The 27,205-nt window shown below is 45.2% G+C and overlaps 1 protein-coding gene across 1 annotated transcript in view; it reads right to left on the minus strand.

Moving 5' to 3' along the window:
- Positions 1 to 27,205, minus strand: part of grm5b (glutamate receptor, metabotropic 5b) — a 126,843-nt gene that overhangs the window by 72,168 nt on the left and 27,470 nt on the right. The window lies entirely within an intron of this gene.

Consider the following 27,205-nt stretch of genomic DNA (forward strand, 5'->3'; position numbering starts at 1 on the left):
TTCCCTGCAATCTAAAAATTGTTCCCAGAACAGTCAAAATGTTCACTTCTGTTCATAGAACATTTAAAAAACACATCATTTTACCGGTCAGGAAACGTATGGCTTCGTTCCCACAATCCAATGTCAAACTAAAAACACGCGTTCCCACAACTTCCAAGGAACCAAATGTGTTAGCTGGGTATGTATCCTAGACAGATGGGTGGGGGGAGAGAGTAAGGACTGAAGAAGGACATTTCATGAGTAAGGACTGAAGAAAAGGAAGAAAGGACAGGAAGAAAGAAAAATCAGAGGATGAGCATGACTATTAAGTGAAGCAGAGAGAGATATAAAAAGAGAGTACGAAGTGGAGGGAAGGAGAGGGAGGGAGAGAGACAGGGAGGGAGGGAGAGAGTGGAGGGAGGGAGACAGGGAGGGAGGGAGACAGAGAGTGGAGGGAGGGAGAGGGATGGAGAGATACTGTAGAGGGGAGGGAAAGAGACAGGGAGGGAGGGAGAGAGACAGGGAGGGAGGGAGACAGAGAGTGGAGGGAGGGAGAGGGATGGAGAGATACTGTAGAGGGGAGGGAAAGAGACAGGGAGGGAGGGAGAGAGACAGGGAGGGAGGGAGACAGAGAGTGGAGGGGGAGGGGAGAGAGACAGGGAGGGGAGGGAGGGAGACAGGGAGGGGAGGGAGAGACATTGTAGAGGGAGGGAGAGACAGGGAGGGAGAGGACAGTAGGAGGGAGGGAGGGAGGGGCAGAAACAGAGGAGTGGGATAAATGGAGGGAGGGAGGGAGGGAGGGAGGGAGGGAGGGAGGGAGGGAGGGAGGGAGGGAGGGAGGGAGGGAGGGGCAGAAACAGAGGAGTGGGATAAATGGAGGGAGGGAGACAGAAGGAGACATAGAGGAAAGAGAATGGATATGTGTAGATAACATAGGTCACTCCTCTCCAGCTGGAGCTATTGTCTCACTGTAGTCGACTGTATAGGGTAGGAGGTACCAGTATACAGCCACAACCATACACACACACACACATTACTCAGCAAAACTATCAACACCTACACATCCCCTTTGTATGATTTCCCTTTCACTCTCAAGTCCACTGTCTTTGACTTTCCCTCTAACCCTCCCTCTGAGAGAGAGCAGACTGGTGGCAGGGGGTACTACCCCTCCCTCTGAGAGAGAGCAGACTGGTGGCAGGGGGTACTACCCCTCCCTCTGAGAGCAAGCAGACTGGTGGCAGGGGGTACTACCCCTCCCTCTGAGAGCAGGCAGACTGGTGGCAGGGGGTACTACCCCTCCCTCTGAGAGAGAGCAGACTGGTGGCAGGGGGTACTACCTCTCCCTCTGAGAGCAGGCAGACTGGTGGCAGGGGTACTACCTCTCCCTCTGAGAGAGAGCAGACTGGTGGCAGGGGGTACTACCCCTCCCTCTGAGAGAGAGCAGACTGGTGGCAGGGGGTACTACCCCTCCCTCTGAGAGAGAGCAGACTGGTGGCAGGGGGTACTACCCCTCCCTCTGAGAGAGAGCAGACTGGTGGCAGGGGGTACTACCCCTCCCTCTGAGAGCAGGCAGACTGGTGGCAGGGGGTACTACCCCTCCCTCTGAGAGAGAGCAGACTGGTGGCAGGGGGTACTACCCCTCCCTCTGAGAGAGCTGTGACTTTGGTAGGAGCAATTTAGCAAGCCTTACTAGGCAAAGATGTGCAAATATATCCCATACCACACACACACACACACAGAGAGAGATAGACAGACTCATTACCGTGGTGTCGTGTAAACTCTAATGAGGGTTCACTACTGAGTTTAGAGAGATCGACAGACTCATTACCGTGGTGTCGTGTAAACTCTAATGAGGGTTCACTACTGAGTTTAGAGAGATCGACAGACTCATTACCGTGGTGTCGTGTAAACTCTAATGAGGGTTCACCACTGAGCTTAGAGAGATCAACAGCAGTCTGAGTTTTCTCTCCTCTACAGGATTGGATTCATTACACTGGTATGGTCTGTGTCTCACACACACACAAACACACACACACACACACACACACACACACACACACACACACATACATACAACATACTCATCTAAGCCTCCCACCCTCCAATAACTTTTCCTAACCTTTGGCCGGCCCACAACTTCCACCTAAGAGAACGAAAGAGATCCTGAAAGGGGGGAGGGGGGGTACAGATAGACAGAGGTTAAGAGAGATAGAGAGGAGAGATAGAGAGGAGAGAGATAGAGGAGAGATAGAGAGGAGAGAGATAGAGAGGAGAGAGGGGGTTAAAGTGAAGGATTAATGAGTGAGTGTGGAAGAGACAGAACCTGAGGGAGGCTAAGAGAACGAGGGATGTGGTTGGGATGAAAAGAGGGAGAGGATAAGGACAGATATAGAGAGAACCCATAGGGACAGGTTATATATCCTGGCTGTATCTAGTTTAGAGTGCTGGGAGTCGTCTCATTGAGTTTTACAGAGTGTCTCCCAAACACCTCTCATATTGTCCACACACACACACACACACACACACACACACACACACACACACACACACACACACACACACACACACACACACACACACACACACACACACACACACACATTACTCAGCAAAACTATCAACATCTACACACCTCCTTTTGTATGATTTCCCTTTCACTCTCAAGCCCACTGTCTTTGACTTTCCCTCTACCCCTCCCTCTGAGAGAGAGCAGACTGGTGGCAGGGGGTACTACCCCTCCCTCTGAGAGAGAGCAGACTGGTGGCAGGGGGTACTACCCCTCCCTCTGAGAGAGAGCAGACTGGTGGCAGGGGTACTACCCCTCCCTCTGAGAGAGAGCAGACTGGTGGCAGGGGGTACTACCTCTCCCTCTGAGAGCAGGCAGACTGGTGGCAGGGGGTACTACCCCTCCCTCTGAGAGAGAGCAGACTGGTGGCAGGGGGTACTACCCCTCCCTCTGAGAGCAGGAGACTGGTGGCAGGGGTACTACCCCTCCCTCTGAGAGCAGGCAGACTGGTGGCAGGGGGTACTACCCCTCCCTCTGAGAGAGAGCAGACTGGTGGCAGGGGGTACTACCCCTCCCTCTGAGAGAGAGCAGACTGGTGGCAGGGGTACTACCCCTCCCTCTGAGAGAGAGCAGACTGGTGGCAGGGGGTACTACCCCTCCCTCTGAGAGAGAGCAGACTGGTGGCAGGGGGTACTACCTCTCCCTCTGAGAGAGAGCAGACTGGTGGCAGGGGGTACTACCCCTCCCTCTGAGAGAGAGCAGACTGGTGGCAGGGGGTACTACCCCTCCCTCTGAGAGAGAGCAGACTGGTGGCAGGGGGTACTACCCCTCCCTCTGAGAGAGAGCAGACTGGTGGCAGGGGTACTACCCCTCCCTCTGAGAGAGCAGACTCGTGGCAGGGGGTACTACCTCTCCCTCTGAGAGCAGGCAGACTGGTGGCAGGGGTACCCCTCCCTCTGAGAGCAGGCAGACTGGTGGCAGGGGGTACTACCCCTCCCTCTGAGAGCAGGCAGACTGGTGGCAGGGGGTACTACCTCTCCCTCTGAGAGAGAGCAGACTGGTGGCAGGGGGTACTACCCCTCCCTCTGAGAGAGAGCAGACTGGTGGCAGGGGGTACTACCCCTCCCTCTGAGAGAGAGCAGACTGGTGACAGGGGGTACTACCCCTCCATCTGAGAGAGAGCAGACTGGTGGCAGGGGGTACTACCTCTCCCTCTGAGAGAGAGCAGACTGGTGGCAGGGGGTACTACCCCTCCCTCTGAGAGAGAGCAGACTGGTGGCAGGGGGTACTACCCCTCCCTCTGAGAGAGAGCAGACTGGTGGCAGGGGGTACTACCCCTCCCTCTGAGAGAGAGCAGACTGGTGGCAGGGGGTACTACCCCTCCCTCTGAGAGAGCTGAGACTTTGGTAGGAGCTATTTAGCAAGCCTTACTAGGCAAAGATGTGCAAATATATCCCATACCACACACACACAGAGAGAGAGATAGACAGACTCATTACCGTGGTGTCGTGTAAACTCTAATGAGGGTTCACTACTGAGTTTAGAGAGATCGACAGCAGTCTGAGTTTTCTCTTCTCTATAGGATTGGAATCATTATACTGGTATGGTCTGTGTCTCACACACACACAAACACACACACACACACACACACACACACACACACACACACACACACACACACACACACACACACACACACACACACACACACACACAGTCTCGGCTGACTTCTAAGGCTGACAGCAGTGACTTACATGGAGAGGTGCATCTAATGGCAACGTAATGAGACCACCAGAGCTGTTGTCCACAGAGCCGTGTGGTGTGTGTATTGGGTGGATTTTGTCTAAATGATGTGTGTATTGGGTGGATTTTGTCTAAATGATGTGTGTTTTTGTGGACTAATGAGTCTCCTCCACTCCCTCTTTCAGCAGCATCTCCGTAATGCCACACTGTCTCAACTATCTCTCTCTGTTCTCCTGTCTATTCTCTCACTCTGTCTCCATCTCTCTCTCTTTCTCTCCCTCTCTGTCTTTTTCTTGTGTGTTGCCGTGGTAACAGGCTGTGCGGGGGCACATCGCACCCGTCTCACTCTGCCCACCGCTTACCAGAGGAGAGAAAGAGAAAACAACTGAAAGAGAGAAAGAGAGAAAGAGAGAGGAGAGGAGAGATTGCAACAATACATAGGTTTTTACTGACACTTTTTAGAGCGCCAATGTCAACCTCCATCACACAGCCTGATTCTGCCAATAGAAAACAGAAAGCACTGGTCAATCATGGGGAAATTGCGTCCATTCTCTTTGAATGCAGTTAGTTCAGGACAGAAGAGCCATTTATATTCATTCATTAATTGAATTTCAATTTACTTACTGAATTAATGGAGTTGAAATGGAATTGACCTTAACCCATGTTAGCATATCCAGTCCCAAGGAAGAGAGGAGTGAGAGAGAATGAGAGAGAGAGTGAGAGAGAGAGAGAGAGAGGGATTGATAGAGTGATAGCAAAGTTATCAGTCTGAAAGGAGAAAGCCTAACCAGGGGAAATCCTTTACAGTGAATCTGTTTACTGATCCAGACCAAACTAACAGATTCATCTCACAAAAAGCACAGCCACATAAATGTGAGTATAAACGGAAGAATGGGCACACACACACACACACACACAAACACACACACACACACAAACACACACACACACACACACGTTTTCTCTCAAATCCTCTCTAATACCAAGCACTTTCTGTGGGAATGCTTTAAGAGGATAAGGCCATTCCCTGGGAGAGCAAAAAACAGGATGTGTGTGTTGTAGTGTGTGTGTGCGTGCGTGTGTGTGTGTGTGTGTGTGTGTGTGTGTGTGTGTGTGTGTGTGTGTGTGTGTGTGTGTGTGTGTGTGTGTGTGTGTAGTGTCCCACACGTCTGCCCTAGATATGGAAAACCTCTCCATTTCCAGTCGGGAGGGGCTGTGGAATACCATTGCATTCCCAAGTTCTACAGACATGTGACTAACAGAAATTGAATAATGTGTCCCTGAACAAAGGGGGGTGGGTCAAAAATCTAAAGTAACAGTCAGTATCTGGTGTGGCCACCAGCTGCATTAAGTACTGCAGTGCATCTACTCCTCGTGGACTGCACCAGATTTGCCAGTTCTTGCTGTGCGATGTTACCCCACTCTTCCACCAAGGCACCTGCAAGTTCCCGGACATTTCTGGGGGGAATGGCCCTAGCCCTCACCCTCCGATCCAACAGGTCCCAGACCTGCTCAATGGGATTGAGGTCCGGGCTCTTCGCTGGCCATGGCAGAACACGGACATTCCTGTCTTGCAGGAAATCACACACAGAACGAGCAGTATGGCTGGTGGAATTGTCATGCTGGAGGGTCATGTCAGGATGAGCCTGCAGGAAGGGTACCACATGAGGGAGGAGGATGTCTTCCCTGTAACGCACAGCGTTGTCATCGGACAAGCTCAGTCCGATGATGCTGTGACACACCGCCCCAGAGTACAGGCCTCTGTGTAACGCGAATCTGACCATCACCCCTGGTGAGACAGAACCGAGACTCGTCAATGAAGGGCACCTTTTGCCAGTCCTGTCTGGTCCAACGACGGTGGGTTTGTGCCCATTGGCGACATTGTTGCCGGTGATGTCTGGTGAGGACCTGCCATACAACAGGCCTACAAGCCCTCAGTCCAGCCTCTCTCAGCCTATTGCAGACAGTCTGAGCACTGATGGAGGGATTGTGTGTTCCTGGTGTAACTCGGGCAGTTGTTGTTGCCATCCTGTACCTATCCCGCAGGTGTGATGTTCGGATGTACCGATCCTGTGCGGGTGTTGTTACACGGACGATCAGCTGTCCGTCCTGTCTCCCTGCAGCGCTGTCTTAGGCGTCTCACAGTACGGACATTGCAATTTATTGCCCTGGCCACATCTGCTGTCCTCATGCCTCCTTGCAGCATGCCTAAGGCACGTTCACGCAGATGAGCAGGGACCCTGGGCATCTTTCTTTTGGTGTTTTTCAGAGTCAGTAGAAGGGCCTCTTTGGTGTCCTAAGTTTTCATAACTGTGACCTTAATTGCCTACCGTCTGTAAGCGGTTAGTGTCTTAATGACGTTCCACAGGTGCATATTCTTTAATTGTTTATAGTTCATTGAACAAGCAGGGAAACACTGTTTAAACCCTTTACAATGAAGATCTGGGAAGTTATTTTGATATTTACGAATTATCTCTGAAAGACAGGGTCCTGAAAAAGGGACATTGCTTTTTTTGCTGAGTTTAAAATGACTGACCTTAAGAATGACAGAGGTAAAGAATGACAGAGGTAAAGAATGACAGAGGTAAAGAATGACAGAGGTAAAGAATGACAGAGGTAATGAATGACAGAGGTAATGAATGACAGAGGTAATGAATGACAGAGGTAGGAAATGACAGAGGTAGGAAATGACAGAGGTAATGAATGACAGAGGTAGGAAATGACAGAGGTAGGAAATGACAGAGGTAGGAAATGACAGAGGTAGGAAATGACAGAGGTAGGGAAGGACAGAGGTAGGGAGGGACAGAGGTAGGAAATGACAGAGGTAGGAAATGACAGAGGTAGGAAATGACAGAGGTAGGAAATGACAGAGGTAGGAAATGACAGAGGTAGGGAAGGACAGAGGTAGGAAATGACAGAGGTAGGAAATGACAGAGAGAGAGAGAGAGAAAGAGTGAGAAAGAGAGAGAGAGCGAGAGAGAGAGAGAGAGAGAGAGAGAGAAAGAGAGCGAGAGAGAGAGAGAGAGAGAAAGAATACTGCTCCAGACCCGAAGGCGATAGTCTGTTTGAATGTGAACAGCAAGGTCTCTGATAAATCAATAGAAAGATAAAACACACGCTGCACTCAGATCAGATCATACAGCGGGAGGGAAGTCCGAACCCCACCGAAGGTTGAACAGAAACTGTTCTACAATAAGATTTATTTAACAGGGGAAAATATTGATGCATTAGTTACCCTGGAGGCTATGTGAAGTGAGTTTCCTCTCTAAAATAATACAATTATTAAGTTAAGATAACTCTGTCATGGTTGAACTTAACATATTCATATTGTCTTTTTGGCCGTGTTCAGTCCTGATAGAAACATTAGTATCCCAATGAACCCCTAGTCCTCGATGCATTCATGAAGGTCTGAAGGGGAGAACAACTATCACATCTACATCTTAATGAAATCCCAAGGGTTATGGGGGAAAGGCTGTGGTTTTCCATCCGACAGTATTCCGTTTACAGCCCTGGAGCAGGTTGTGTGAGTATTGGCACGTGTTCTATTCCCAAGGGATTAAAAGCCAACCAAAAATAACCATAATAATATTCATTTGCTGCCGTCCTAAAAGCCAGAGGGAAAATGAGCCTCTAGAGGACCGGACAGAAACAACATGGAGATGAAGTCCTTCAACTATTCTCTCTACACCTCCAGTAGAAACACTATTCTCTCAGTACCTCCAGTAGAAACACTATTCTCTCAGTACCTCCAGTAGAAACACTATTCTCTCAGTACCTCCAGTAGGAACACTATTCTCTCTACACCTCCAGTAGAAACACTATTCTCTCTACACCTCCAGTAGAAACACTATTCTCTCTACACCTCCAGTAGAAACACTATTCTCTCAGTACCTCCAGTAGAAACACTATTCTCTCAGTACCTCCAGTAGAAACACTATTCTCTCAGTACCTCCAGTAGAAACACTATTCTCTCAGTACCTCCAGTAGGAACACTATTCTCTCTACACATCCAGTAGGAACACTATTCTCTCTACACCTCCAGTAGAAACACTATTCTCTCAGTACCTCCAGTAGAAACACTATTCTCTCAGTACCTCCAGTAGAAACACTATTCTCTCAGTACCTCCAGTAGAAACACTATTCTCTCAGTACCTCCAGTAGGAACACTATTCTCTCTACACCTCCAGTAGGAACACTATTCTCTCTACACATCCAGTAGGAACACTATTCTCTCTACACCTCCAGTAGAAACACTATTCTCTCAGTACCTCCAGTAGAAACACTATTCTCTCAGTACCTCCAGTAGAAACACTATTCTCTCAGTACCTCCAGTAGGAACACTATTCTCTCAGTACCTCCAGTAGGAACACTATTCTGTCTACACCTCCAGTAGGAACACTATTCTCTCTACACCTCCAGTAGGAACACTATTCTCTCTACACCTCCAGTAGGAACACTATTCTCTCTACACATCCAGTAGGAACACTATTCTCTCTACACCTCCAGTAGGAACACTATTCTCTCTACACATCCAGTAGAAACACTATTCTCTCAGTACCTCCAGTAGGAACACTATTCTCTCTACACCTCCAGTAGGAACACTATTGTCTCTACACCTCCAGTAGAAACACTATTCTCTCAGTACCTCCAGTAGGAACACTATTCTCTCAGTACCTCCAGTAGGAACACTATTCTCTCAGTACCTCCAGTAGAAACACTATTCTCTCAGTACCTCCAGTAGAAACACTATTCTCTCAGTACCTCCAGTAGGAACACTATTCTCTCTACACCTCCAGTAGGAACACTATTCTCTCTACACCTCCAGTAGAAACACTATTCTCTCAGTACCTCCAGTAGAAACACTATTCTCTCAGTACCTCCAGTAGAAACACTATTCTCTCAGTACCTCCAGTAGAAACACTATTCTCTCAGTACCTCCAGTAGGAACACTATTCTCTCTACACCTCCAGTAGGAACACTATTCTCTCTACACATCCAGTAGGAACACTATTCTCTCTACACCTCCAGTAGAAACACTATTCTCTCAGTACCTCCAGTAGAAACACTATTCTCTCAGTACCTCCAGTAGAAACACTATTCTCTCAGTACCTCCAGTAGGAACACTATTCTCTCTACACCTCCAGTAGGAACACTATTCTGTCTACACCTCCAGTAGGAACACTATTCTCTCTACACCTCCAGTAGGAACACTATTCTCTCTACACCTCCAGTAGGAACACTATTCTCTCTACACATCCAGTAGGAACACTATTCTCTCTACACCTCCAGTAGGAACACTATTCTCTCTACACATCCAGTAGAAACACTATTCTCTCAGTACCTCCAGTAGGAACACTATTCTCTCTACACCTCCAGTAGGAACACTATTGTCTCTACACCTCCAGTAGAAACACTATTCTCTCAGTACCTCCAGTAGGAACACTATTCTCTCAGTACCTCCAGTAGGAACACTATTCTCTCAGTACCTCCAGTAGAAACACTATTCTCTCAGTACCTCCAGTAGAAACACTATTCTCTCTTCACCTCCAGTAGAAACACTATTCTCTCTTCACCTCCAGTAGAAACACTATTCTCTCTTCACCTCCAGTAGAAACACTATTCTCTCTACACCTCCAGTAGAAACACTATTCTCTCAGTACCTCTAGTAGAAACACTATTCTCTCAGTACCTCTAGTAGAAACACTATTCTCTCAGTACCTCCAGTAGAAACACTATTCTCTCAGAACCTCCAGTAGAAACACTATTCTCTCAGTACCTCCAGTAGAAACACTATTCTCTCCTCACCTCCAGTATAAACACTATTCTCTCTTCACCTCCAGTAGAAACACTATTCTCTCTTCACCTCCAGTAGAAACACTATTCTATCAGTACCTCCAGTAGGAACACAATTCTCTCAGTACCTCCAGTAGAAACACTATTCTCTATTCACCTCCAGTATAAACACTATTCTCTCTTCACCTCCAGTGGAAACACTATTCTTTCTTCACCTCCAGTATAAACACTATTCTCTCAGTACCTCCAGTAGAAACGCTATTCTCTCCTCACCTCCAGTAGAAACACTATTCTTTCAGTACCTCCAGTAGGAACACTATTCTCTCTTCACCTCCAGTAGAAACACTATTCTCTCTTCACCTCCAGTAGAAACACTATTCTCTCTTCACCTGCAGTAGAAACACTATTCTCTCAGTACCTCCAGTAGAAACACTATTCTCTCAGTACCTGCAGTAGAAACACTATTCTCTCAGTACCTCCAGTAGGAACACTATTCTCTCTTCACCTCCAGTAGAAACACTATTCTCTCTTCACCTCCAGTAGAAACACTATTCTCTCTTCACCTCCAGTAGAAACACTATTCTCTCAGTACCTCTAGTAGGAACACTATTCTCTCAGTACCTCCAGTAGAAACACTATTCTCTCTTCACCTCCAGTAGAAACACTATTCTCTCTTCACCTGCAGTAGAAACACTATTCTCTCAGTACCTCCAGTAGAAACACTATTCTCTCAGTACCTCCAGTAGAAACACTATTCTCTCAGTACCTCTAGTAGAAACACTATTCTCTCTTCACCTCCAGTAGAAACACTATTCTCTCTTCACCTCCAGTAGAAACACTATTCTGTGTGTCAAACCAAGTACACGTGTTAATTTGACGTATTATTAGCTATTAATTCTTTGGTTTAAGAGATGTTGACCTGATTTGAGGAATATGTATATAGGCTTACTAGAGATTCCACACACACACACACACACACACACACACACACACACACACACACACACACACACACACACACACACACACACACACACACACACACACACACCGTGTACAGATCTATTAATATACCATGCCCTCTACCAGAAAATCTAGAAACATCACATTAGTGGGGATACCCCCCCCTCCCCTGTCTCTCTCTCTCTCATTCTCAGGGGAACATCTTTACTGTAATAAACCTCTGTGAATACTAAACCTCATTTGTACGTTAACTATTTGCACATCATTATAACCCTGTACATAGACATAATATGACATTTGAAATGTGTTGATTCCTTTGAAACTTGTGAGTGTAATGTTTACTGTTCATTTTTAGTGTTTATTTCACTTTTGTTTATTATCTATATTATCTATAAACATGTTTCCATTGCCATTATAGCCCTTTGAATTGAATTGATTTAAATTGAGAGAGAGATATGGGGAGAGATTTACAGACAGACAGACAGACAGACAGGCAGAGAAAGTGTGTGAGAGAGAGAGAGAGAGAGAGAGAGAGAGAGAGATATGGGGAGAGATTTACAGACAGACAGACAGACAGACAGGCAGAGAAAGTGTGTGAGAGAGAGAGAGAGAGACAGAGAGAGAGAGAGATGGGGATGGGGAGAGATTTACAGACAGACAGACAGACAGACAGACAGACAGACAGACATGCAGAGAAAGTGTGTGAGAGAGAGAGAGAGAGAGAGAGAGAGAGAGAGAGATATGGGGAGAGATTTACAGACAGACAGACAGACAGACAGGCAGGCAGAGAAAGTGTGAGAGAGAGAGAGAGATATGGGGGAGATTTACAGACAGACAGACAGACAGACAGACAGACAGACAGACAGACAGACAGACAGACAGACAGACAGACAGACAGACAGACAGACAGACAGACAGACAGACAGACAGACAGACAGACAGACAGACAGACAGACAGACAGACAGACAGACAGACAGACAGACAGACAGACAGACAGACAGACAGACAGACAGACAGACAGACAGACAGACAGGCAGAGAAAGTGTGTGAGAGAGAGAGAGATATGGGGAGAGATTTACAGACAGACAGACAGACAGACAGGCAGAGAAAGTGTGTGAGAGAGAGAGAGAGAGAGAGAGAGAGAGAGAGAGAGAGAGAGAGAGAGAGAGAGATGGGGAGAGAGATGGGGAGAGAGGGACAGCTAGACAGACATGCAGAGAAAGAGAGAGAGAGAGAGAGAGAGAGAGAGAGAGAGAGAGAGAGAGAGAGAGAGAGAGAGAGAGAGGTAGTGTAGTTGTAGTGTGAGCTATAAGTTCAGGTCTGTTTGCCCTCAGAGGGGGGTCATAAAGAACCAGAGGCTCTTGATTGATCTCATAAACTTTACAGATGAGAGAGATGAGACCGCATCACAGGGGACCGATAACACACACACACATTCTCTCTCTTTATATATTTATCTCTCTCTCCTACATCTCCTACATCTCTCTCTCCTACACAAACACACACACGTACACACACAGATAGCCACCATCTCACTCCCTCTGTCTCACTCTCACTCTCCCTCTCTCTCTCTCTCTCTCTCTCTCACTCTCCCCCTCTCTCTGTCTCTCTCTCTGACACACAGTATCTTCCCACTATCTCTCTTTCTCTCTCTCTCTCCCTCTCTCTCTCTCCCTCTCTCTCTCTCCCTCTCTCTCTCTCACTAAATCGCTCTCTCTGTCTCTCTCTGACACACAGTATCTTCCGACTATCTCTCTTTCTCTTTCACACACAGACCTTCCTTTATATCTTTCTCTCTCTTTCTCTCTGTTTCTTTTGTCTTCCCCTTCAATTCCCAAGTGTTTAATTACATGCAGTCCGTTATTCTGATGTTCAGCACAGAACATATTGAATTTCCATTATTTTACAAATTAAATGACATGAATCAGCGCTAGTTTAATCAAAACAAAATTAACAAGCAAATGATAACAAGCTGACTGGATAGGAGCATTAGAGAGAAAAGGCCCTGCTAAGGTAACCTGCCTAAATGACTATCGCCCTGTAGCACTCACTTCTGTCATCATCATCCACGGACGACGCACTGCACACACACACACACACACTCACACACACACACACACACTCACACACACACACGCACTCACAAATACACGCACTCACACACACACGCACTTGAGCTGAGGCTGTTAATCTCTGCTCTCACCATCGCAGTAAAGGCTGATCTCCACTGAGGATCTTGCATTATAAGGGAAGACATTCTAGGACGGTGCCACATTCTAGGACGGTGCCACATTCTAGGACGGTGCCACATTCTAGGACGGTGCCACATTCTAGGACGGTGCCACATTCTAGGACGGTGCCACATTCTAGGACGGTGCCACATCGAAAGTCACTGAACATTCTTCTGCCAATGTTTGTCTATAGAGATTGCATGGCCATGTGTTCAATTGTATACACCTGTCCGCAACGGATCTGACTGAAATAACCGAACCCACTCATTTGAAGGGGTGTCCACAGACTTCTATACATACAGTGTACCTTCTCTGCATCTGCAGCTAAATATTAGCATCTGACCTTGGTAGCATATTATTATCCCTACCTGTCTGGATAGCAGTAGGGGAGAGGAATTCAGAACACGACCCACTGGGCACACACTGGTTGAATTAACATTGTTTCCACTCAATTTCAATTTAACGTTGAATTGACGTCTGCGCCCAATGGGCACTGTATCTCTCCAGACACTAACGCACGAAATGGACACACACACACACACATGCACGCACACGCACATACAAACACTGACTCACAGAAACACACACACATCCACACTGTATAACTCCAGCATTGGTGTCAACTATCTCTCCAAATATGGAAGGTAACATTTCCATGGCAACTAAAGGGCAGAACAGAACAGACTCCTCGGGATGATTCTCAGATTCTTTGATTCCATCTCATCTAAAGAAATCTTTCACACACACATCACACTAGTGTTAGTGATGCGAGGGTCAGCTGTTTGTTCACCTGCCCGCAATTGCTAATAACCCATCCGCAACCATCCGACTATACAGTGGGGCAAAAAAGGATTTAGTCAGCCACCAATTGTGCAAGTTCTCCCACTTAAAAAGATGAGAGAGGCCTGTAATTTACATCATAGGTACACTTCAACTATGACAGACAAAATGAGAAAAAAAATCCAGAAAATCACATTGTAGGATTTTTAATGAATTTATTTGCAAATTATGGTGGAAAATAAGTATTTGGTCAATAACAAAAGTTTATCTCAATACTTTGTTATATACCCTTTGTTGGCAATGACAGAGGTCAAACGTTTTCTGTAAGTCTTCACAAGGTTTTCACACACTGTTGCTGGTATTTTGGCCCATTCTTCCATGCAGATCTCCTCTAGAGCAGTGATGTTTTGGGGCTGTTGCTGGGCAACACGGACTTTCAACTCCCTCCAAAGATTTTCTATGGGGTTGAGATCTGGAGAATTGCTAGGCCACTCCAGGACCTTGAAATGCTTCTTACGAAGCCACTCCTTCATTGCCCGGGCGGTGTGTTTGGGATCATTGTCATGCTGAAAGACCCAGCCATGTTTCATCTTCAATGCCCTTGCTGATGGAAGGAGGTTTTCACTCAAAATCTCATGATACATGGCCCCATTCATTCTTTCCTTTACACGGATTAGTCGTCCTGGTCCCTTTGCAGAAAAACAGCCCCAAAGCATGATGTTTCCACCCCCATGCTTCACAGTAGGTATGGTGTTCTTTGGATGCAACTCAGCATTCTTTGTCCTCCAAACACGACAAGTTGAGTTTTTACCAAAAAGTTATATTTTGGTTTCATCTGACCATATGACATTCTCCCAATATTCTTCTGGATCATCCAAATGCTCTCTAGCAAACTTCAGATGGGCCTGGCCATGTACTGGCTTAAGCAGGGGGACACGTCTGGCACTGCAGGATTTGAGTCACTGCCGGTGTAGTGTGTTACTGATGGTAGGCTTTGTTACTTTGGTCCCAACTCTCTGCAGGTCATTCACAAGGTCCCTCCGTGTGGTTCTGGGATTTTTGCTCACCGTTCTTGTGATCATTTTGACCCCACGGGGTGAGATCTTGCGTGGAGCCCCAGATCGAGGGAGATTATCAGTGGTCTTGTATGTCTTCCATTTCCTAATAATTGCTCCCACAGTTGATTTCTTCAAACCAAGCTGCTTACCTATTGCAGATTCAGTCTTCCCAGCCTGGTGCAGGTCTACAATTTTGTTTCTGGTGTCCTTTGACAGCTCTTTGGTCTTGGCCATAGTGGAGTTTGGAGTGTGACTGTTTGAGGTTGTGGACAGGTGTCTTTTATACTGATAACAAGTTCAAACAGGTGCCATTAATACAGGTAACGAGTGGAGGACAGAGGAGCCTCTTAAAGAAGAAGTTACAGGTCTGTGAGAGCCAGAAATCTTGCTAATTTGTAGGTGACCAAATACTTATTTTCCACCACAATTTGCAAATAAATTCATAAAAAATCCTACAATGTGATTTTCTGGATTTTTTTTCTCATTTTGTCTGTCATAGTTGAAGTGTACCTATGATGAAAATTACAGGCCTCTCTCATATTTTTAAGTGGGAGAACTTGCACAATTGGTGGCTGACTAAATACTTTTTTGCCCCACTGTATGTGATAAAGTGAATATCTGAGGCCAGCACCCGACCCAACACAATAATATAGAAAATATGTTGTAGGCTACAGTCAGAGACAGCTGTACCGTAACCCGCTAATATAGAACATGTGTTGTAGGCTACAGTCAGAGACGGCTACAACGTAACCCGCTAATATAGAACATGTGTTGTAGGCTACAGTCAGAGACGGCTACAACGTAACCCGCTAATATAGAACATGTGTTGTAGGCTACAGTCAGAGACGGCTACTACATAACCCGCTAATATAGAACATGTGTTGTAGGCTACAGTCAGAGACAGCTGTACTAACCCGCTAATATAGAAAATGTGTTGTAACAGTCAGAGACGGCTAATAACCCGCTAGAACATGTGTTGTAGGCTACAGTCAGAGACGGAATGAACCCGCTAATATAGAACATGTGTTGTAGGCTACAGGGGGCTACAACGTAACCCGCTAATATAGAACATGTGTTGTAGGCTACAGTCAGAGACGGAATGATTCTTTGACTGGGGGGTGCAGATTCTTTTTGGCAGATGTAAATATGTTTCTGCTAATAATTTCCAACATTTTAGTAGGCTATTTGTTAGTCAACTTGTCTATATTTAGATACATGCAGCTTCTTTTGTGTCATTATATGTTGCCCTAGAAAACGAAATAAACCCTTTCTCACCAGAATAATGTAATTGATCGATAGAATTGAATGCTTCAATCTAGTTAACATCTGTCATCTCTGCTTCTTTCACAGCGCAAAGATGTTTAGGGACCGGGGAGAAAATGCGATAGGCTAACAACAACAACAAACGGGAAAGATTTTCTGTGCAAAATGTCCAAATGACATCAGTTTGACCAGTTGTAAGGAAATACAAAGCTGTGAAAACGACCCAACATGTTTCTGATCAGATTTCAGGTCGACTTGGATCCATATTTTATGTGTTTGAAATACTAACAGTTTTTATGATGTTGATAAAGAAAGCATCTTTACAGGCGGTCCCTAACTGCACATTCACATTCTCTGAAGATGCTGAACGAAATCATATTCCTCCACTCCTGTTCCTGAGTCAAAATTTAGCCTACAGTTGGTGTATCATTTTACTGCAAGAAATGCTTAATTCTGCAGGAGTTAATATTAAGGCTATGTGAGAGTTTATCAACCTACAGTCAGTGTCCAGATTTCAGTTTCCATTTAAGCCATCTGAACAGTAGGCTACAGTTCTCTTGACGTGCAACAGGCCTATTTGAAGTCCTGTGGTGTGACTTTTGAATTTGTACAGAGCCTCACAATCATCACATCACTACACTGCTATCATCCTCTTCTACCACTTCACCTAATCTTTCCCAAACATTACTTTTCTGGTCCTGGTTTCTGGTCCTGCCTTCTCATTATTTTCAACTCTCCATTTCACAGCTTATCTCTCATTGAATTAAACTCCGACATTGTTATTTTTTCCTCCCTGGATCAATGTTAACTTTTTCCTCCCGTTCCCATAATCATTTATTTGCCGATCGGCTGTGTCGGCTATTTGCCACGCATACAGTTAACCCCAAAAGTTTAGGTTTAGTACTAATACCAGATAGATTCAAATAATGACAGAAAAACCTCAATGTAGCCTATAGATATAAATTGCACAAGAATGATACATTTCTGGATTTTAAGGTATGTTTTGTCTTTATTCAACCCACCAGTCACATTCTGACCTTAGTTCCTTTGTTTGGTCTTTGTTTTAGTGTGATCAGGGCGTGATTTGGGGTGGGCAGTCTATGTTCCTTTTTCTATGATTTGGTATTTCTGTGTTTGGCCTGGTATTGTTCTCAATCAGAGGCAGCTGTCAATCGTTGTCCCTGATTGAGAACCATACTTAGGCAGCTTGGTTTCACTTTTGAGTTGTGGGTGTTTATTTTCCGTGTCAGTGTTTGTGCCACACGGGACTGTTTTGTTTGTTCACTTTGTTATTTTGTATTTTGTAGTGTTCAGTTCTACATATTAAAATGGACACTTACCATGCTGCAAATTGGTCCGATATCTCTTACTCCTCGTCAGAAGAAGAGGACGAGCGTTACACTGCCCTCCCATAAGATACTGTATAACAGCAGGGACTGCAAGTTAGGAGTCAACCCGCGCATCACTAGTGTGTGTGTGTGTGTGTGTGTGTGTGTGTGTGTGTGTGTGTGTGTGTGTGTGTGTGTGTGTGTGTGTGTGTGTGTGTGTGTGTGTGTGTTTATGTTAGTGTTGCAAAGGGAGGTTATATTACTGTTTCAAACTACCAGAATTGTATATTTTTCAAGTTTTATGCCTGTCACGATGTCTGTGTTTTTGTACTTCCAGGCAGTGTTTATTTTAGGGTTGCAAAGGGAGGTTATATTACTGGAAACTTTCAAACTACCAGAATTGTATATTTTTCAAGGATTTTATGTAACCTGTCACAAGATGTCTAGTGGACCTTTTTGTACTTCAGGCAGGCAGGTAGCCTAGTGGTTAGAGGCAGGTAGCCTAGTGGTTAGAGGCAGGTAGCCTAGTGGTTAGAGGCAGGTAGCCTAGTGGTTAGAGGCAGGTAGCCTAGTGGTTAGAGGCAGGTAGCCTAGTGGTTAGAGCATTAGGCCAGTAACCAGCAGGTTGCTAGATTGAATCGCCAAGGTACAAATCTGTTGTTCTGCCCCTGAACAAGGCATTTAACCCACTGTTCCTAGGCCGTCATTGTAAATAAGAATATGTTCTGAAATGACTTGCCTAGTTAAATAAAAACTTTTTTAAATTGAAAATAGAATGACGAAGCTGTAAAACATCCTTAATATAAACCATCAACTAGTGACAACATCAAAACTATGAAATAACACATATGGAATCATGTAGTAACCAAATAAGTGTTAAACAAATCCAAATATATTTGAGATTCTTCAAAGTAGCCACCCTTTACCTTGACGACAGCTTTGCACACTTTTGGCATTCTCTCAACCAGCTGCATGAGGTAGTCACCTGGAATGCATTTCACTTAACAGGTGTGCCTTGTTAAAAGCTCCTTTGTGGAATTTCTTTCCTTCTTAAGGCATTTGAGCCAATCAGTTTTGATGTGACAAGGTAGGGGTGGTATACATAAGATAGCCCTATTTGGTAAAAGACCAAGTCCATATAATGGCAAGAACAGCTCAAATATCCAAAGAGAAATGACAGTCCATCATTACTTTAAGACATGAAGGTCAGTCAATACGGAAAATGTCAAGAACTTTGAAAGTTTCTTCAAGTGCAGTCGCAAAAACCATCAAGCGCTTTGATGAAACTGGCTCTCATGAGGACCGTCACAGGAAAGGAAGACCCAGAGTTACCTCTGCTGCAGAGGATAAGTTGATTAGAGTTACCAGTCTCAAAAATTGCAGCCTAAATAAATGCTTCACAAAGTTCAAGTAACACACATCTCAACATCAACTGATCAGAGGAGACTGCATGAATCAGGCCTTTATGGTCGAATTGCTACAAAGAAACCAATACTGAAGGACACCAATAAGAAGAAGAGACTTGCTTTGGCCAAAAAACACAAGCAATGGACATTCGACCAGTGGAAATCTGTCCTTGGTCTGATGAGTCCAAATTTGAGATTTTTGGTTTCAACTGCCGTGTCTTTGTGAGACGCAGAGTAGGTGAACGGATGATCTCCACATGTGTGGTTCCCACCGTGAAGCATGGGGGAGGAGGTGTGATGGTGTGGGTGTGCTTTGCTGGTGTGAGGGTGGTTTGCTGTCTGTGATTTATTTCGAATTCAAGGCACATTTAACCAGCTTGGCTACCACAGCATTCCGCAGCAACACGCTATCCTATCTGGTTTGTGATTAGTGGGACTATCATTTGTTTTTCTATAGGACAATGACCCAACACACCTCCAGGCTGTGTAAGGGCTATTTGACCAATAAGGCAAATGATGGAGTGCTGCATTAGATGACCTGGCCTCCACAATCACCCGACCTCAACCCAATTGAGATGGTTTGGGATGAGTTGGATCAAGAGTGTGCAAAGCTGTCATCAAGGCAAAGGGTGGCTACTTTGACGAATCTAAAATCTAAACTATATTTTGATTTGTTTAACACTATTTTGCTTACTACAGTATATGATTCCATCTGTGTTATTTCATAGTTTTGATGTTGTCACGAGTTGATGGTTTATCTATTATTCTACAATGTAGAAAATATTTAAAAATTAGGTGTTAGGGTAGGTGTGTACAAACTTTAGACTGGTACTGTATATATATATTTATTTTTTTACACACTTTTATTTATTTTATTATGTCAGTATGTATTTGTTGTCAATGTTTTGATGTCAAACTGCTGACTATTGTACATGAGGTAAATAGTTGGAAAAGTAGCTGCAGAGTTCTAGCCGTTGGTAGAGCATGGCGCTTGCAACGGCAGGATAGTGGGTTCGATTCCCGGGACCGCCTATACGCAAAATGCATGACTGTGAGACGCTTTGGATAAAAGCGCAAATATTATAAAATAATGCCATTGTTGATTACATGCTTTTTTCATTAATTAGGCTATTTTCTCTTGAACCATATGGTCTATCTACTAGAAACTTATTCAAGTATAAAATACTAAAGTTACGATAGATTGCCATAGATTTTCTGTTAATTACCCAAACTGCTGACGATTGCATTAACTTTGGTAAACTAGTGGTAGCTTTGCAAACCCAGTTTATTTATAATGAATCACAGAATCCACTGCAGCCCAATGAGCCGTAACCCCTCAGGGAGTAGAAACACAAACACACACATATTCACACACACATACTGTACACACTACACACTGATGCAGTACACATACACACTGATGCAGTACACATACACACTGATGCAGTACACATACACACTGATGCAGTACACACTACACACTGATGGAGTACACACTACACACTTATGGAGTTCACATACACACTGATGGAGTACACATGCACACTGATGGAGTACACATACACACTGATGGAGTACACACTACACACTGATGGAGTTCACATACACACTGATGGAGTACACACTACACACTGATGGAGTTCACATACACACTGATGGAGTACACACTACACACTGATGGAGTACACATACACACTGATGGAGTACACACTACACACTGATGGAGTACACATACACACTGATGGAGTACACACTACACACTGATGGAGTACACATACACACTGATGGAGTACACACTACACACTGATGGAGTACACATACACACTGATGGAGTACACACTACACACTGATGGAGTACACACTACACACTGATGCAGTACACATACACACTGATGGAGTACACACTACACACAGATGGAGTACACACTACACACTGATGGAGTACACACTACACACTGATGGAGTACACACTACACACTGATGGAGTACACACTACACACTGATGGAGTACACACTACACACTGATGGAGTACACATACACACTGATGCAGTACACACTACACACTGATGGAGTACACATGCACACTGATGGAGTACACATACACACTGATGGAGTACACATGCACACTGATGGAGTACACACTACACACTGATGGAGTACACACTACACACTGATGGAGTACACACTACACACTGATGGAGTACACACTACACACTGATGGAGTACACACTACACACTGATGGAGTACACACTACACACTGATGGAGTACACACTACACACAGATGGAGTACACACTACACACTGATGGAGTACACACTACACACTGATGGAGTACACACTACACACTGATGGAGTACACACTACACACTGATGGAGTACACACTACACACTGATGGAGTACACATACACACTGATGCAGTACACACTACACACTGATGGAGTACACATGCACACTGATGGAGTACACATGCACACTGATGGAGTACACATGCACACTGATGGAGTACACACTACACACTGATGGAGTACACACTACACACTGATAGAGTACACATACACACTGATGGAGTACACACACACACTGATGGAGTACACACTACACACTGATGGAGTACACACTACACACTGATAGAGTACACATACACACTGATGGAGTACACATACACACTGATGGAGTACACACTACACACTGATGGAGTACACATACACACTGATGGAGTACACACACACACTGATGGAGTACACACACTACACACTGATGGAGTTCACATACACACTGATGGAGTACACACTACACACTGATGGAGTTCACATACACACTGATGGAGTACACACTACACACTGATGGAGTACACATACACACTGATGGAGTACACACACACACTGATGGAGTACACACATACACACTGATGGAGTACACACTACACACTGATGGAGTACACATACACACTGATGGAGTACACACTACACACTGATGGAGTACACACTACACACTGATGGAGTACACACTACACACAGATGGAGTACACACTACACACTGATGGAGTACACACTACACACTGATGCAGTACACATACACACTGATGGAGTACACACTACACACTGATGGAGTACACACTACACACTGATGCAGTACACATACACACTGATGGAGTACACACTACACACAGATGGAGTACACACTACACACTGATGGAGTACACACTACACACTGATGGAGTACACACTACACACTGATGGAGTACACACTACACACTGATGGAGTACACACTACACACTGATGGAGTACACATACACACTGATGCAGTACACACTACACACTGATGGAGTACACATGCACACTGATGGAGTACACATACACACTGATGGAGTACACATGCACACTGATGGAGTACACACTACACACTGATGGAGTACACACTACACACTGATGGAGTACACATACACACTGATGGAGTACACACTACACACTGATGGAGTACACACTACACACTGATGGAGTACACACTACACACTGATGGAGTACACACTACACACAGATGGAGTACACACTACACACTGATGGAGTACACACTACACACTGATGGAGTACACACTACACACTGATGGAGTACACACTACACACTGATGGAGTACACACTACACACTGATGGAGTACACATACACACTGATGCAGTACACACTACACACTGATGGAGTACACATGCACACTGATGGAGTACACATGCACACTGATGGAGTACACATGCACACTGATGGAGTACACACTACACACTGATGGAGTACACACTACACACTGATGGAGTACACACATACACACTGATGGAGTACACACTACACACTGATGGAGTACACATACACACTGATGGAGTACACACTACACACTGATGGAGTACACATGCACACTGAGACAATTTAGTAGCGTGACGAAGCATTTAGGAAAACCCATAACAACAGAACAGAGCAAGGCAGAAAGCATTGACACACACTGAGAAACGCAACTCATATTCCCAGGGTTGTGGAGCATGTGACTACATGGCATCAGTTACATGTAATCTGATTACATTTTTCTTTACTGTAATCGGTTACGTTACCAGATAAAATATTGTAATCAGATTACAGATACAGTACCTTCGGAAAGTATTCAGACCCCTTGACTTTTTTGTTACGTAACAGCCTTATTCTAAAATTGATTAAATAAATAAAGAATCCTCAGAAATACACACACAATACCCCATAATTACAAAGCAAAAACAGGTTTCAGACATTTTGGCAAATGTATTAAAATTAAAAAACAGAACTTATTTACATAAGTATTCAGACCCTGAGACTCTAAATTGAGCTCAGGTGCATCCTGTTTCTATTGATCATCCTTGAGATGTTTCTACAACTTGATTTGTGGTAAATTGTGGTAAATTCAATTGATTGGATATGATTTTGAAAGGCAAACACCTATTTATATAAGGTCCCACAGTTGACAGTGCATGTCAGACCAAAAACCAGGTGGAAGGAATTGTCTGTAGAGCTCAGAGGCAGGATTGTGTCGAGACACAGATCTGGGGAAAGGTACCAAAACATTTCTGCAGCATTGAAGGTCCCCAACAACACAGTGGCCTCCATCATTCCTAAATGGAAGAAGTTTGTAACCACAAAGACTCTTCTTAGAGCTGGCCGCCCGGCCAAACTGGGCAACCGGGGGAGAAGGGCCTTGGTCAGAGAGGTGACCAAGAACCCAATGGTCGCTCTGACAGAGCTCTAGAGTTCCTCTGTGGAGATGGGAGAACCTTCCAGAAGGACAACCATTTCTGCAACACTCTACCAATCAGGCCTTTATGGTAGAGTGGCCAGACGGAAGGCACATGACAGCCGAGCACGGACATGAACCCGATTGAACATCTCTGGAGAGAGCTTTAAAATAGCTGTGCAGCGACGCTCCCCATCCAACCTGACAGAGCTTGAGAGGATCTGCATAGAAGAATGGGAGAAACTCCCCAAATACAGGTGTGCCAAGCCTGTAGCTTCATACCCAAGAAGAGTCGAGGCTGTAATCGATGCCAAAGGTGCTTCAACTGAGTAAACTGAGTCTGAGTACTAAAGGATCTGAATACTTACGTAAATCTGATATTTCACTTTTTTTCTTATTTTTTCTTAGCAAAAAAATCTAAAAACCTGTTTTTGCTTTGTCATTATGGGGTATTGTGTGTAGCTAGATGAAGAATATTGTTTTTTTTCCCATCCATTTTTGAATAAGGCTGTAACGTAACAAAATGTGGAAAAAGTCAAGGTGTCTGAATACTTTCCGAAGGCACTGTAATAACTAGATGATTACTTCTTTGATTACTTTTAAATTCAGAAGGGATGTTTGCCAAACAATACATTTATCTGTTTTCCCAATTACATCAATTCAGCATTAATGATGTATTATGATGTCAGAGACCACTATGATGACAGAGACTACTATGATGACACACCAAATGTATTTGATGATTCTTTGTGTCTTCTTCTAATGCTTTTTCAGGGGGAAGTTTTCCAAAAGTAACTGAAAGTAATCAGATCACGTTACTGAGTTTGGGTAATCCAACAGTTACGTTTTTGGACAGGTAACTAGTAACTGGAATGGATTACATTTAGAAAGTAACCTACCCAACCCTGCACACACACACACACACTCTTTCTCTCTCTCTGTCTCGCTCTCTCTCTCTTTCTGCATTTACCAACACTGCAGTATAGGCTACTCTGAAAGTGTGTATGTGTGTGTGTGTGCACTTGCACGTGTATGTGGTGTTTTGGACCTTAATCTCAACAGTACTATTCATTACTGGGTTTGTAGCTGGCTGGCGCCACGAGGGACGGTGGGAGAGAGGGAATCAATACTAACAGACTGCAAACACACACACAGGTGTACGCAAGGTGTCTGTGTGTGTGTGTGTGTGTGTGTGTGTGTGTGTGTGTGTGTGTGTGTGTGTGTGTGTGTGTGTGTGTGTGTGTAGACGTAATGCAATTATACAGAGTTAAACGGAATGTGTGAAGTTTCATGGGGGAATCCAAAGCACCGCCCCTGTTTGGAGCATCGGACAGAAATGTGCCAACCTGGAACAATCTTTCATTTGGGAATATCCCCCATTTTCACAGAGCGAGGCTGACGAACGCTGATATTCAATTAGCGTAATTATAATCAACTCTGGTGAGTTTGACAGGTTGGATGGTTACTGAGGAGTGACTGGTCTTTCTCACCAATTGAGACTTATAGGTGACTGGGATGGTGTGTGAAGGAGAGATAAATAGTTTGAACATCTTCACATTAAGTAGATTGATTCCCTGTCTCCTACCCTCTCTGTCTCCTACCCTCGCTATCTGTCTCCTACCCTCGCTATCTGTCTCCTACCCTCACTATCTGTCTCCTACCCTCTCTGTCTCCTACCCTCACTATCTGTCTCCTACCCTCTCTGTCTCCTACCCTCACTATCTGTCTCCTACCCTCGCTATCTGTCTCCTACCCTCTCTGTCTCCTACCCTCGCTATCTGTCTCCTACCCTCGCTATCTGTCTCCTACCCTCTCTGTCTCCTACCCTCGCTATCTGTCTCCTACCCTCACTATCTGTCTCCTACCCTCGCTATCTGTCTCCTACCCTCTCTGTCTCCTACCCTCGCTATCTGTCTCCTACCCTCACTATCTGTCTCCTACCCTCGCTATCTGTCTCCTACCCTCTCTGTCTCCTACCCTTGCTATCTGTCTCCTACCCTCACTACGCTCGCTATCTGTCTCCTACCCTCTCTGTCTCCTACCCTCTCTGTCTGTCTCCTACCCTTGCTGTCTGTCTCCTACCCTCGCTGTCTGTCTCCTATCCTTGCTGTCTGTCTCCTACCCTCTCTGTCTCCTACCCTCACTATCTGTCTCCTACCCTCGCTGTCTGCTCCTACCCTCGCTGTCTGTCTCCTACCCTCGCTATCTCTCTCCTCCCCTCGCTAACTGTCTCCTACCCTCTCTGTCTGCTCCTACCCTCTCTGTGTCTCCTACCCTGTCTTCTCCTACCCTGTCTTCTCCTACCCTCTCTGTCTTCTCCTACCCTCTCTGTCTCTCTCTCCCCACTCTCTGCCTCACTCTTTTCCTCTTCCTTTCCACAATGGAGGGACATAAACACACTTACAGCACCCACTCACTCTTTAGTTACATCCTGTTAGTGTGATAGCATTAGCAGCCTGCCTGGCTGTTGCCATGGTGATTGGAACCATGAGATGAGTGACAGGTGGGTGGGGCCAGTGTGATGGGATAACGTGAGTCACTATAGATCCCTGGCAGGAAACAGGTGCAGGTTGCAGGTAGTAATAATGCTGGGAGGTTGAGGTCCTTCAGAGTGTGAGGCAGTGATCCCATCTAGGGGTCGGGTTGATGTTCAGCACTTAGTGACAAATGGATTGGTAAAGACACTTATACAAGTGATTGAATGACTTTCCTCCTGATGTGTTTACATACCTGCCTCCCAGTTACTAAGTGAATGAAGAGCATGGTATCGATGATGATGATGATGATGATGATGATGATGATCACTCTGCTATTCAGGTAAGGTTACTGAAGGGATAAATAGAATGGAATAGAATAGAAATTAAATGTAATGACTTTAACATTAGATAGACTCACATGTCATGTTATCCTATCTCTATTCTTCATGGTGCTGAAATGATTAGGACTATGTTAATTAAAAGGTTGGCATGGCAACAAGAGGCCAGAGCGTATTTGGCATGCACACACATACACACACACCTACTCTGCCTGTCTGCCTCACACCCACATACACACATACATACATGCATATACACACACACATGCAGAGGAAGCAGTTGTCCCCTAGTGCATTGTGGGATGGGGTGGGGTCTGTGCCCCGAGCAGAAACACCTCGGATCTCTTGGGGGTGGGGGGGGCACAAGAGAGAAGTGGAACAAAGCAGTGCTGCTAGGGGCAGAGAGGAAGACAGAGAATGTGGTAGAAAGAAGATGCATACAGAGAGGGAGAGGGAGAGGAGAGGAGAGAGAGAGAGAGAGAGAGAGAGAGAGAGAGAGAGAGAGAGAGAGAGAGAGAGAGAGAGAGAGAGAGAGAGAGAGAGAGAGAGAGAGAGAGAGAGAGAGAGAGAGAGAGAGAGAGATAGAGAGAGAG

The sequence above is a fragment of the Oncorhynchus tshawytscha genome, linkage group LG14, assembly GCF_018296145.1.
Source record: "Oncorhynchus tshawytscha isolate Ot180627B linkage group LG14, Otsh_v2.0, whole genome shotgun sequence".
Lineage (NCBI taxonomy): Eukaryota > Metazoa > Chordata > Actinopteri > Salmoniformes > Salmonidae > Oncorhynchus > Oncorhynchus tshawytscha.